The sequence below is a fragment of the Macaca fascicularis genome, chromosome 4 (genome assembly GCF_037993035.2).
Source record: "Macaca fascicularis isolate 582-1 chromosome 4, T2T-MFA8v1.1".
In the NCBI taxonomy this organism is placed as follows: domain Eukaryota; kingdom Metazoa; phylum Chordata; class Mammalia; order Primates; family Cercopithecidae; genus Macaca; species Macaca fascicularis.
Window position 1 is genome coordinate 81,162,899 of NC_088378.1, and position 14,531 is coordinate 81,177,429.

Here is a 14,531-nt window from a genome sequence, read left to right on the forward strand (position 1 = left end):
CAGTCAGCTGTGGCTTCCTTCAGGCCTGCTAACCAACCCTGCATAGAGGAGCTATGTCTGACCAAGTTGTAAGAGAAATGATACGGCAATCACCCCTGGTATTCCATGTATAAAAACAGCCTTAGGCTCTTCTCCTAATACATGCTGTTAACACTTGTATATTGCTATTACATGAGATAATGGAATTTTTTTTAAAAGAAAAAAAAAAACCACTAGGGATTTATATCCATTAAAATCCTATTATGGAAATTACACAAGTTCTTTAGTACCCAGGGCTGGCCCTAGGCAAAATCCTGAAGCTGGCACTTGTTCTGGGCCCTGTGCAGGGTTCTAGTCTTAATATCTGTGGAACCAATATGTAAGGTACAAAATAATGAGGGCTTAAGATGCTATCTCACCCAATAGTCCCAGCATTTTTATAAAAAACTAACAAAGCAAAATATTTGATAATTTTTTTGTGTGTGTTGACAAATAGCATCACTTCCCACTCAGTCGCCCAGTATATGTGATATAGTTTAAATCTGTGTACCCACCAAATCTCATTTCAAACTGTAGTCCCCAAATATGGAGGCGGTGTTTGGTGGGAGGTGGCTGATCATGAGGGTGGATTTCTCATGAATGATTTACCGCCATTCCTTTGGTGCTGTTCTCATGGTGCTAAGTTCTCATGAGATCTGGTTTTCGGAAGTGTGTAGCACCTCCCTCCTCACTCATGCTCTTCCTCCTAGTCCCACAATGTGAGATATCTTGCTCCCTCTTTGCCTTCTGCCATGATTGGAATCTTCCTGAGGCCTCCTCAGAAGCAGATGCTGCCATGCTTCTGTGAAAGGAAAATAAATCTTGGGACTCCAAAATCACTAAGCTAAAGGGAATAGTCAAGCTGGGAACTGCTTAAGGAAAACCTGCCTCCCATTCTAACCAAACTCATCCCTCTGCTCACTGAGATAAATGCATGTCTGATTGTCTCCTTTGGAAAGACTAATCAGAAACTCAAAAGAGCAACAATTTATCTCTTATCTATCTATGACCTAGAAGCCCCTTCCCAAATTTGAGTTGTTCTGCCTTTGCTTTGACCTTTCTCTCCTCTTCGGACCAAATGAGTGTTCAACTAACATATATTAATTGATGTCTCATGTCTCCCTAAAACGTATAAAACCAAACTGTATTTGGAGCACCTTGAACAGATGTCCTCAGGACCTCCTGGGGCTGTGTCATTGGTGTGCATCCCTAACTTTGACAAAATAAACTTCCTAAATTGACTGAGACCTGTCTCAGGTATTCAGGGTTTGCACTCCCTGTACAGACTGCAGAGCCATGAGCCAATTAAAGCTCTTTTCTTGTAAATTACCCAATATCAGGTATTTATTTATAGTAATGTGAGAATGGACTAATAGAGAATATTGGAACCAAGGAGTGGAGCATTGCTATAAGGAGACTTGAAAATGTGGAAGCGACTTTGGAACTGGGTACCCGACAGTGGTTGGAAGAGTTTCGAGGGCTCAGAAGAAGACAGAAAGATGAGGAAAAGTTTGGAACTTCCTAGAGACTGATTGGATAATTATGAACAAAATGCTGGTAGTGATATGAATAGTGAAAGCCAGGCTAATGAGGTCTCATATGGAAATGAGGAACTTTTTGGGAACTTTAGTGAAGGTCACTTTTTTTAATGCCTTAGAAAGAACTGGGCTGCATTGTGCCCTGCCCTAGGGATCTGTGGAATGTTAAACTTGAGAGTGATAATTTAGGATATCTGGCAGAAGAAATATCTAAGCAGCAAAGCCTTCAAGAAGTTTCCTGACTGCTTCTAACAACCTATCTCATGTACATGAGCAAAGAAATGACCTAAAGTTGTAACTGATATTTAAAGGGGTGCCAGAGAACAAAAGTTTGGAAAATTTGCAGTCTGGCCAAGTGGTGGAAAAGAAAAGACCATTTTCAAAGTAAGAATTCTGAAAGGGTGCAGAAATTGCATAAGTGAAAAGAAGCCAAGTGCTGACAGCCAAGACAGTGGGCAAAAAGACCTAAGAGACATTTCAGAGACCTTCATGGCAGCCCCTCCCATCACAGGCCCAGAGGCCTAGGAGGAAAGAATGGTTTCATGAGCCAGGCCCCAGAGCCCTGCTGCCCTGCACAGCCCCAGGATGCTCCTTGCATCCCAGCCACTCCAGCTCCAGCTCTGGCTCAAAGGGGCCCAGGTACAGCTCAGGCCACTGCTTTATAAGGTGCGAGCTTTAAGCCTTGGCAGCTTCCATGTGGTTTTAAACCTGTGGGTGCACAGAATACAAGAACTGAGGTCTGGGAGCCTCTGCCAAAATTTCAGAAGGCTGCTGCAGGTGTGTTGCCCTTATGGAGAAATTCTATTAGGGCAGTACAGAGTGGAAATGTGAGGTTGGTGCCCCCATATAGAGTCCCCACCGGGGCACTGCCTAGTAGAACTATGAGAAGAGGGCTTCCATCCTCCAGACCCCAGAATGGTAGATGCACTGACAGATAGAAAAGCCACAGGCACTCAGTACCAGCCTGTGAGAGCAGCCATGGTGGCCCAACCCATCAAAGTCACAGGGGTGGAGCTGCCTAAGCCCTTGGAAACCCACCTGCCATATCAGTGTGCCCTGGATGATGTGGGGCATGGAGTTAAAGGAGATTATTTTGGAACTTTAGGATTTAGTGACTGTCCTGCTGGGTTTTGTATTTACACTGGGGCCTGTGGTTGCTTTCTTTTGACCAGTTTCTTTTCCCCTTTCAGAATAGTAGTATTTACCCAATGCCTGTGTCCCAATTGTATATTGGAAGTAAGTAACTTTTTTTTTTTTTTTTTTTGAAACTTACAGGCTCATAGGTGGAAGAGACTTACCTTGTCTGTCATGGGATTTTGAACTTTGGACTTTTGAGTTAACGCTACAATGAGTTAAGACTTTGGGGATTATTTGGAAAGCATTATTGTATTTTGAAATGTGAGAAGGACATGAGATTTGGGGGAGCCAAAGGTGGAATAATATAATTTGGATCCTTGTTCCCACCAAAGCTCATGTCAAACTGTAGTCCCCAGTGTTGGAAGTGGGACCTCATGGGGTAGATTTCTCATGAATGGTTTAGCATATCCCTTTAGTGCTGTTCTCATGATGGTGAGTGAGTTCTTGTGACATCTGGTGTTTAAAAGTGTGCAGCACTTTCCCTCTTGCTCTCTTTCTTGCTCTGTTGCTGCCATGTGAGACGCCTTGCTTCCCCTTTGCCTTCTGCCATGATTGGAATCTTCTTGAGGCCTCCCCAGGAAAAGATGCTACCATGCTTCCTGCATAGCCTGCAGAATCATGAGCCAATTAAACCTCTTCTTATAAATGACCCAGTCTCAGCTATTTTTATAGTAATTTGAGAATGAACTAATACAACATGTTTGGACATTTTTGACACTTCATCTTCATTATCATATGCAGCTGTTATCAAGTCCTGTTGATTCTCCATCCTAATGATGTCATATGTTTCCCCTTTTCTTCTTCACACACTGATAGTGCTTTATTTCATATGTTCATAATATCTCATGAAACAATTATAATACCCCCCACACAACCTCTACCTCTAGTGGAAACACATATGACAGGTTATTTTATCTCATCTTTTTTCTAGTTGTTTGTTTTTGTTTAATTACTTGTTTGTTGTTTGTCATTTTCTGTGCTTGGAATTTCCTGTTCCTAACTCTCTTCATCAGTCTGGATTGAAACAATTCAAATATAATCTGCCGACTCTGCAGTGAGTGAATACTTACTATTCTTTTGATCACCAACACTTGTTTCTAACACATTGAATGAACAAACAGATGGATGAGATAAAACCAAAGGAAGGCCGGGCGCGGTGGCTCAAGCCTGTAATCCCAGCACTTTGGGAGGCCGAGACGGGTGGATCACGAGGTCAGGAGATCGAGACCATCCTGGCTAACATGGTGAAACGCCGTCTCTACTAAAACATACAAAAAACTAGCCGGGCGAGGTGGCAGGCGCCTGTAGTCCCAGCTACGCAGGAGGCTGAGCCAGGAGAATGGCGTGAACCTGGGAGGCGGAGCTTGCAGTGAGCTGAGATCCGGCCACTGCACTCTAGCCTGGGTGACAAAGCAAGACTCCGTCTCAAAAAAAAAAAAAAAAACAAAGGAAAGTATTTCAAACAGTGCCCAGGTAGTGAGGACCTTACATGGCCAGGTGTTGTCATACTGCAGTGAGTAATGGAATTAATAGGAGCACGTTTTCAGAAGAAAAAAACATCTGTACAGGTCACATGTTAACATGCTTCTAAATGACTAATCCGTTGAAAAATGTCCTTTCTTTCTCTTTTTAGTACAGATATTTTGATTTTGAGTCTGTGTTCCATGGGATAGCTGAGTAGTTCAGTACATTTTAAGTTTACTTGTTTTCAAGTTGGATAGATGCTGAAGGCTCCCATCCACCTTCTACTTTCAGGACTAGGGCAACATAGAAAAACTGACACAGATAAAGAAGGGAGAGATTTGTGAATGAGTTTTGTAAAATCGATTAGGGAGGGATAGGGATTGAATGAGAGATAGGAGTGTCTGTTAAAGGTCCACTAACCCAAATCATATGTACAAAACCCTGAGTATCAAATAATTTAATACAAGTTATTTATTCATTTAGTTCCATGACTAGGTTTCCCTTGCTCTGATAAAGTGATTACTTCTTTGTGCCAATCTTATTTGACAAGATTCAAGAATACATTTCATACAGTATTTTCTTTCCACTGTGTTTTGTTTTTTCATTAATAAGATGACATTTATGTGGTTTTTAAATCAAGAAAACCTAAAAGCACAAAAATTAATATAATCTTCTCTACTGCTGTGAGACAGATTCACTTATTCTACCACTCTGGACACTTTATTCTCACATGAATTTGGACAGTTATCTTGCAGTGTCAAATGTGATCAGGTAGATTTATGCCTCTCTTTGTCTCTAGTGTACTCTGTGAGAAAGAATATAATATCTATCTATTTTACTACCCTAAACTCTACCCTAAACTTGCAAAGGTAGAGAAAAATCCTAGCATGCACGACTTAGGGAGAAATTATGTAAAGGGAGAATTGGGGAAGATCAGACATTTAGAAAGATGCTAGTTTCAGAAGACCTCTGGTGGTTTTATCCTGGTCTTGCTCTACCACAGCTTCTGCTCATATCTTTTTCAAATATCCTTAACAACCAACGTTGTCTTAAAAATTGTTGAAAGGGTATAAATTTTGGAGAGAGAACTCTAGTGTATCAACTGTATCATTTACTATCTTTCTCCTGTCCTTATGTGCTTCTTTGGTAAGCACATTTAGTAAGCATTTGCTTAGTAAGTGATGCTCTTATTTATGAATCATTCCAGTAACTGGCTGAATCCTAGTGATCTTGAACACAATTATCCACATCTGAACAAGAGCAGCTAAGCTTTCTTTGACTAAAGTAATACAATTAGATAGTAAAAATACACCTGTACTTTTACATCATAAATCAAGTTTCCAGCCATGTTGCTACATTTCCTGGTATAAATTCACTTTCTACTTCTCCAGACAACTAAACTCACAACTTCTTTACTCTCTCCAAATGTCCCATATTATTATTTTTTTTAAAACCCGAACACCAAACTTGCCATGGTCACTAATATGATTGAATCATATGCCTTATTGAAAAAATTAGAATTAATTGGTCCAACTTTCTTATTTTCCCAAGACTACCTCTATAAATCCGATACCATTTATACCTATATTTTCTGTGCTTCTAACTATTTCAATAAAAAGAACTTCTGGTCTTGCATCAGAGTTAAGCCCCTTGATTTGCACTCTAAATTTCATCCTCTATAATCTACTCTGGAATGTTTTCTTCTACATTGTCCATTTCTCCCACTCTGTTAAAATACTTCCACTATTGCTGATATAAAAACAACAAAAAATACTTAAATCCATTAATGTCTTAAAACGAACACTGATATTCTCTGCTCTCCTCTTTTAAAAACTGAATCAAGCCCATATCTCCATTTTTCTCATTTACTTATTTATTCATTCTTATTTTCCATTTTTTACTCCAATAAAACTCTGTATATTTTCTGGTCACACTTGAATATAAACTCTATATAAAGGCAAGACTTATATATATGCAATCTTTTGGCTAAAATATTGAAAATGTGGATGAGGAAATGCTTACCCTGCCAATTCAGCTAAGGCCTAAGAGATTTCATTTGTTTTACATTCCACACAGAAACCTGAAATTATTGATCACTTTTTCAAAAATAGTTACCTCTTAAAAACCTTTGGTAGTGTTACTTCTGGTACAGCAAGGAAAAATAATTACGCTGCCAATAACTGAAGTTCCCTAGTATTATTAGAACATTTCCTTTCTTCTATGATGCCAGAGGCACTCTAAATTTAGCCAGTGGGGGGTTTCTGATTTAAAATTTAGGCCAGAATAGAAGAAAATATTCCACGTGTCTAGGTGCACTATGGATGAGGAGAGAAAGTCATAGAATCAAGACTGTGTAGGATAGAGGAAATTTTTCATGAATCAGAACACTCTAAAAGGGATTTGATATGGGGCTTAAAATTTTGAACAGTATCATCACTGTGGAGATGAATGCAAATTTCTGTGATCAGTCCCTTGACACATATACGTAAACACACATATATATAAATGCACATACCTCAAAACAGACAATAATAAATTTCCTACTTCTTGTAGTGCTCAATAGGGATTGGAGGGGAAGAAAAGAAGGAAGGAAGAAAGGAAGGGAGGGAGGGAGGGAAGGAGGAAGGAAGGAAGGAAGGAAGGAAGGAAGGAAGGAAGGAAGGAAGAAAGGGAGGGAGGGAGGGAGAGAGGAAGGAAGGAAGGAAGGAAGGAAGGAAGGAAGGAAGGAAGAAAGAAAGGGAGGGAGGGAGGGAGAGAGGAAGGAAGGAAGGAAGGAAGGAAGGAAGGAAGGAAGGAAGGAAGGGAGTCAGCACATTGTATATTGAGCACAAGGCTCTATATAATTGGTAATATGAAGGAATGTAGTGATCAACAAAAATGAATTCACAAATGTTTGTCATGTTCACTATAAAAGTAACAGGAATTAACTGAGTTGTAGTCACTGGCAAGGATCTTTGACAGAGGCTTCACTAATCCTCTCCCATAGCCATGGCCATCTTCAATAATGAAGGTATATTATTTATCATTCAATAATGCTAAATTGTAGTCCTTTCATCTTTTGTAAATATATTCAAAAGTGTTCTGTCTATATCTGCTTAATTTTATTATTATTGCTATAATATTTGTTTAATTAGTGCACTAGCAATGTCATGCATAAAATTAACTGGAGGTACTAGGGACATGCAGAGATTATACATTTTTGTAATGAAGGTGTTTCTTAATATAAAATTGTTTCTACCTAAACAATATATTTTCTAGAATCATTAGATTCTGGAGAACATTTTGTTTTTGCTTTTATCCACAAGGTATGAAGTCAGTTTGATTAATTTAAATAGAATATTAATGATACCGGTAAAATTCTAACATTTATTTCCTTATCTTATTTTGAATTCAACATATTTTTAATTTTCAAATTACTTCTGGAACTTTCATTACATCTAATGTTTCATCTGTATGCTATGGCTTTAATGTGGGGTTAACTGTAGTGCAGGAATCTATTTATGGTCCATAGATTGTCTTCCATTGCCAGGTATTTTTATGTACACTATACCTCTGAAAGATATTTTGGAAGAAAATTTGTACTTTTTAAAAATATTTATTTAATAGAAAAATATAGGCATTCAGATCAAAATTCTACCTTTAATTTTATCCAGTCCAATTCTACCATCATGATGGAACATACTAACAAAGTTTAATAAATGCTACATAGTCTAAATTGAAGGAATATCTGTAGGAATATATGTGGACCAGTAAGCAAAGTTCTCATGCTAAGAAATTCAACTGTGATTGGCATAAAAATGTCAAGGTCAGTGAAAATTAGTTCTTTTCATTCATAAACATTGATTACTTTTGATATTCCACACATATTCTTCAAATTTTCTTTGCACCATTTTAAAAAAAGGAAAATGCACACCATGAATAGAGTATTCTGCATTAAAATGATAGCTCCATTCACAGGCCACATTTTTCTGTTTTCAAAATGGCAGGACCTGGTGTGGTGGTTCATGCCTGGCGCGGTGGCTCACACCTATAATCCCAGCACTTTGGGAGGCTGAGGCAGGCAGATCACCTGAGGTCAGGAGTTCAAGACCACCCTGGCCAGCATGATAAAACCCTGTCTCCACAAAAAATACAAAAATTAGCTGGGCATGGTGACAGGTGCCTGTAATCTCAGCTACTCAGGAGGCTGAGGCAGGAGAATTGTTTGAACCCGGGAGTCAGAGGTTGCAGTAAGCTGAGATCGAGCCACTGCATTCCAACCTGGATGGCAGAGTGAGAATCTACCTCAAAAAAAAAAAAAAAAAAAAAAAAACAGGAAGAAAATTTGAGTGGATGGGAATATGAAACAAAATCATTTAAAAAATAAATAATATTAGAAAAAATTGAATGGAATAAAAATTTCTTTCCTATGTTTTTGTTTGTTTGTTTGTTTTGGTTTCATTTTTGTCCTCCAGGATCCTGGAGTAGGAGGAACTTTCTCCTTCTTTTTTCTTCCTCAGCATATAGCACAGTACCTGGCACATCATGAAGGCTCAATAAATATTTGGTCAATGAGTGAATGTGTGAGTGAAAAAAAAATCACACTTGCAATTAACTAAACTCCAAGTCATATCGTGTATGTGCCATTACCCATTCTTGCTTCAATTTTTATGTAAAAAATGACTACTGGAAACATTTTTAGAAATTTCAACCAGAATGACTCACATCTGATTCAAATCAGAAGAACAATCATTTTGGCGCCATTGTAAGAGCTCTCAGATGTTAAAGGTGACAAAATGGGCAGAGCTTCTCCTAACAGATTATGAATACCATGTGAGACAGAATTAAGTGAAAAAATGTTCATAAAGATGTTGAAGTGGAAGGCATGTCATGCCCATGTGGCTTGGCTGCAGGATAGGATGCATTCACTGACATGATGGCAAAGTTGGGTAGCATATCACATATGGCATATGGCAGGCTTCTGCTTCAGCAAAAATGCATAGCACATGCCAAAAAGTGGTGTAGTTTCTACTGATTACTGTTTTTTAGTTTCTTTTAAAGAGTTCAAAATTAATATTAAAGATTTTTAGCAACTTCCCAAAAAATAGAAAATATCCAAACATACACTTTAACTCATTCAACAGCAAATTTCCATATTAATGATTTACCCACCTAAAAATGTATGATGTATGCATTATCTCTAGAAATATAAACTAAAAAGGACACTAAAAGGAAAAAAAAACCTCATAATTTAGTCAAAACAGACTCACTTTCAAAACTTAAAGTATGCATATATATACTTAGTACATATGCTTTCATATTCTGCTTTGTTCATTCATTCAAAAAAACGTTATTGAGTGTATATGCTACTCACTGTGAATCCAGAGGTCAAGCATTGGTCCCTTCTGTCAAGAATCTTGTAGTCTAGATAGTGAAATAAGAATAAAAAGAAAATTAAACTACAGTGGGATAAGTACAATAAGAATTAAGAAATGAAGGTGGGGCTGGTCATGAGGAAGGTAAAAAATATTAATAAATAAATTGGGAAGAATATCTGGTTGGATAATTATTGTGATTGGCCTCCTTAATGAAATTATGTGTTAACCATGTAAGAAGAAAAAAAAAATAGTACAAGCAAAAGAAAGAGCATTTGAAAAGCAAAGAAATGTAAGTTAATAGGTTGATTTTTCAGATGCTGCAAATAATTTAATATTGATAGAGCACAGTGTACAGCTACTAGGCAATGATCTAGAAGATGGAGACCAGAACCCCACTCTATGTTATGTTGAGCTTAGATGGTGTGCTGAAGGGGATGCAAAACCATAAAAGCGTTTTAAATAGAGAGCAATGATCAGATACTTCTATTAAAGAAATCAATCTGCAGAGTTCAAAGAATGGTGAAAATGGTAAGAAGATGACAACAATGAAGTCTGCTGCATTATTTCAAATGGTAAGAAGAAGGGCCTATCTAGAGTATTATTAATGTAAATGGAAAAGAGAAGGTTGCTGTTACCGTGATATTGACAATACGCCTGGCAGGACTCAGTTAACTGATTGGAAGGCTTGGGGTAAGCAATGGAAATAATTTATTATGACTCCAAGAGGTGATGCTTCGTAAACTGGCTGATGTGAGAAAAAGAGGATGTGAGAAAGATTTGTTAAAAAGAAAAAAATCTCATTTTGAAAATTTTGAATTGGTGGACCTACGAGATTATCTAAGTGGAACTCTGATATAGGGTTTAACGTGTGGACATTATCAAAAAAAAGCTTACACTGGAGAAAAATTGTTCTTGAATAGACTGTGAAGTTTCCTATTGCTAGGTATAATGCTTTATATATGTCCATTAGATCACTACTATGAATTCTATATGAGGAAAAACATATTTGCTTTGCTAACACCTCGTTTAGATTTGCACTTAGGTTCTTGAGTAAGATTGCCCCTTATTTTGTTGCTTTTTTGGTATTATCCTTGTGTAATATTATTAAAGTTATGCTTGCCTTATGAAAAATAAAAGTTTTCTTTCTTTTTCTCTCTCTGCAAGGATTGTGTTAAAATTGGATTATTCTTTGAATGTTAACCATCTTAGTCAAGTGTTTCTCCATGGGAAAATATTTAATACATTTAATTTCACTAATGATTGTAGGACTACTACTATATCATGTTAAATCAACATTAATACATTGTTTTTAAATAAATGTATGTATTTCATCTGAGTTCTCTAATATATTAGTATGCAATTAGTCACATTAATCTTTTATTATCTTTTTGATTTATGAAACATCTGTAGTGAAGTCCTTCTTTTCATCTTTCATATTGTTGGCTTTAATTAAGTGAATAATGCAATTTATAAACCAAACTAAGATACTTTTGAGAATGAAAGGGGATGCTGTTACTTACACCATGGTGTAACCTTGCAGTGTCATGGCAAGCTGTGACATATGGCCTTCATGTGAATATCTAGTTTGCTTTATACCCTTGTGATTCATCAGTGACATTTTTAAAAATGTAGCCATTCTTGCAGTTGTGTCACGTAAAATATGTTTTAATAAAAATTAAATTAATCTTTAAAAATAAGCAATCAATACAATTAATAAAATGTCACATTTTGTAGACCTCCGGGGCTCATGCTAAATACTTTAATGAGATTACATGAAACTACTATGAGATCTTGAACAAGTGAAATCTATTTGTACTACAAATGAATATCTAGCATTCATCAAGGATTTACTATGAGTAGATCTCGTGAAATCCTTATTAAAGCCTATGTGCCCAATAACAGTCCCACTTGGTAGACAGAAAATTTGTGATTCATTTTATTCAAAAATCACAAATAGCTGCGAAGTGGTGAAACCATGATAGAAGTAAGGTCTGGATTTGCCCATCTCTTACTTACCATTTAGCATACTGAGAATTTCCCATAAGTAAATAATTATTCTCTACTCAAAAAACTTTTCAAAATATAATTATTAACTGTGACCTTTTTTTTTAATAAAAATACTGGCTTTAGTTATCTTATGAGGATTAACTGAACAGTTATCCATTGAAACTTTTAAGTATCTATTTCATACTAATATAACCAAGTGCCTAGAAATTGTTTCATTAATCCTTGAGAATTTTGAATCACTTTCTCAAGCTAAACCTCAGAATGAACTACATTCTGAGTTCAGCAAACTGATAGTTATAGGACTGTTAAGATTGCTAGCCTGGGTATATATCCAAAGGAATGAAAATCATTCTGTCATAAAGACACATGCATGCATATGTTTATCGCAGCACTATTCACAATAACAAATACATAGAATCAGCCTAAATACCCATTAATGGCAAATTTGATAAAGAAGATGTGGTGCATACACACAATGGAATACTATGCAGCCATAGAAAAGAACAAGATGATATCCTTTGTGGGATCATAGATGGAGATGGAGACCATTATTCTTAGCAAACTAATGACAGAAGAGAAAGCCAGATACCACATGTTCTCACTTTTATAAATGAGAGCACTGCATTTTTATAAATAGAAACAAAGAGGAGAACAACAGATACTGAGGTCCACTTGTGGGTGGAAATTGGGAGAAGGGAGAGGTTCAGAAAAAATAACTATTGGGCACTCGACTTAGTACCTGGGTGATGAAATAATCTGTACAGCCAGCCCTGTGACATGAGTGTACCTACAGAACAAGCCTACACAGGTACCCTTGAATCTAAAAAAAAAAAAATAAAAGAAAGAAAAGAAAACTGGAGGCCATAATTCTAGGCAAATTGATACAGGAACAAAAAGAAACAAATACTGCATATCCTCACTTATAACTGGAAGCTAAACACTGAGCACACAGAGACAGAAATATGGGAATAATAGACCCTGTGGACTATTAGTGAGTCCGGGGTGGATTCAAAAACTACCTATAGTACTATGCTTACTACTTGGGTGACAGGCTCTGTACTCCAAACCTCAGCATCGCACAATATCCCCATGTAACAAATTTGCACGTGTACTCCTCGTATCTAAAATAAAAGTTGAAGAGAGAAAAAAAGATTACTAGAAACACAATGTTTAAGAAGAGTCACAGTTTCTTCTTTCAAAAAGTTTTAATTCTAGTTTGAAAGCAGAAAATAAGTAAACAAACTTAAGGTAATGATTAGTTCTAGGAATAAAAATGAGGTAGAATGAAGGTATGATGAGTGACCAACATGGATATGATAATTGACTGGACTCAACTGAAGCAATAGAGAAACTCCTGTAAAATTTTGCAGGCAGCATCCCAGGCCAGGGGATAAGAATGGGCAAAGTTCTGTCCACCTTGTGGAAAACAGATCAGTAAGGCAACCAGAAGGAGAACAAGGAAATGGAGTGGTAGATATAAATTTTGAAAGGTAGGATATTGGATTCTACTGGAAATGAAATATTAAATGTTTTCTGTCTTATTACTGCAAACAATGTACAATATATTTCCCACTATTTACAACCACACATTTTCCTCAGGATTCACGACACCCTTGGTATCTCTGCTACTCTGGAAATTGTCAGTAATGGGGTAAAGTAAGGGACAAAGTGAAGATGTGTATCTGCAAAACACAAGTTGTATTAAAAGACTATGAAATATCCTCCTGGGTATAGACCTTAAGGGAAATTAAAAGTTGCAGGATAAAAGAGGCACTACTCCCACCCCAAACTGAGGGTCTGTCATGACTCAGTGGTATATCAACTTCTTCAGGATAAACTACACTAACAAGAATTTCCTTTCTTGTATGTATCAATATTGGGTCAGGGTGATTCAAAAGATATTATCTTATAAGAGTCTGAAGAAGGAAAGAAAGCAGCAGTCATTGTATAGCATAAACATGTATGCATATACACACACACACACACGGAAACACACACACACGTGTGCACACACACACGTGTGCACACACACACCTTTTCCCCAGTTTTTCAGTCAATCAGAAATCTAAGTACTGATGTGAAGGGACTTTGCCAATGTAACTAACATTCCTATTCAGTGGATTTTAATTTAGATTATCTTGGGTTGTCCTGACTCAATCAGTTGCTAGTCCTTTTGAAAGAGGGCATAGGCCTTTCTTAATAAAAACAGTGGGCAACAAACTTTGGCCCTTGCTCTTGGGTTTCAATCCACTTGGTCTCTTTTCTTCCTGACTGTCTGCCTTGTGAATTTCAAACTTACTTAGCCAGTCCCCACAAGTGAATAAGCCAATTCAACAGAGTAATCCATATATTTCTTATAGGCCCCCTTTCTCTGGGTGGACCTGAACAGACACGGGTGTACTCATCTCACGTGCTTTGTAGTGGAGACTCTAAAAACACATGGAAATATTTTTGAGTCAGATTTAAACATTTGCCAGATCCAAAGAACCTGAGGACAGATTGTAGACATACCAATACCTATCTTTTTAATATTATTTTTATTTCCTCAGTTCAAACTTGATGAACTCAGAAATTTTAACAATGGGAGCTAAGTGAGGTGAAAACATGGAAACCAAGAGGAGAACCACAGGTATTGAGGCCTACTTGAGGGTGGAAGTTGGGAGGAGGGAGAGAAATTTTGAATGGAAAGCTAGTGGAGCTTTTTTATGTTTGTAATTTGTTTCATTTTAAAGGGCTAAGACAAAATATGACCACATCCAAAAACAAGATATATGATATATTACTTATGAATGACTCTTGTGATTAATACACGGTGACTTAAAACAATATGACTTTATTGTTTTGTAGTTCTCTAGATTATAATTACTACACAGCTCTTACTGAGCTAAAATTAAGGTATCAACAGAGCTGCATTCCCTTCAGGAGGCTGTAGAAAAGAATTTTTCTTCTGCCTCTAAAAGTTGCCGTATTCCTTGACTCAGGCCCTCTTTCTTCATCTTCAAAGCAACAA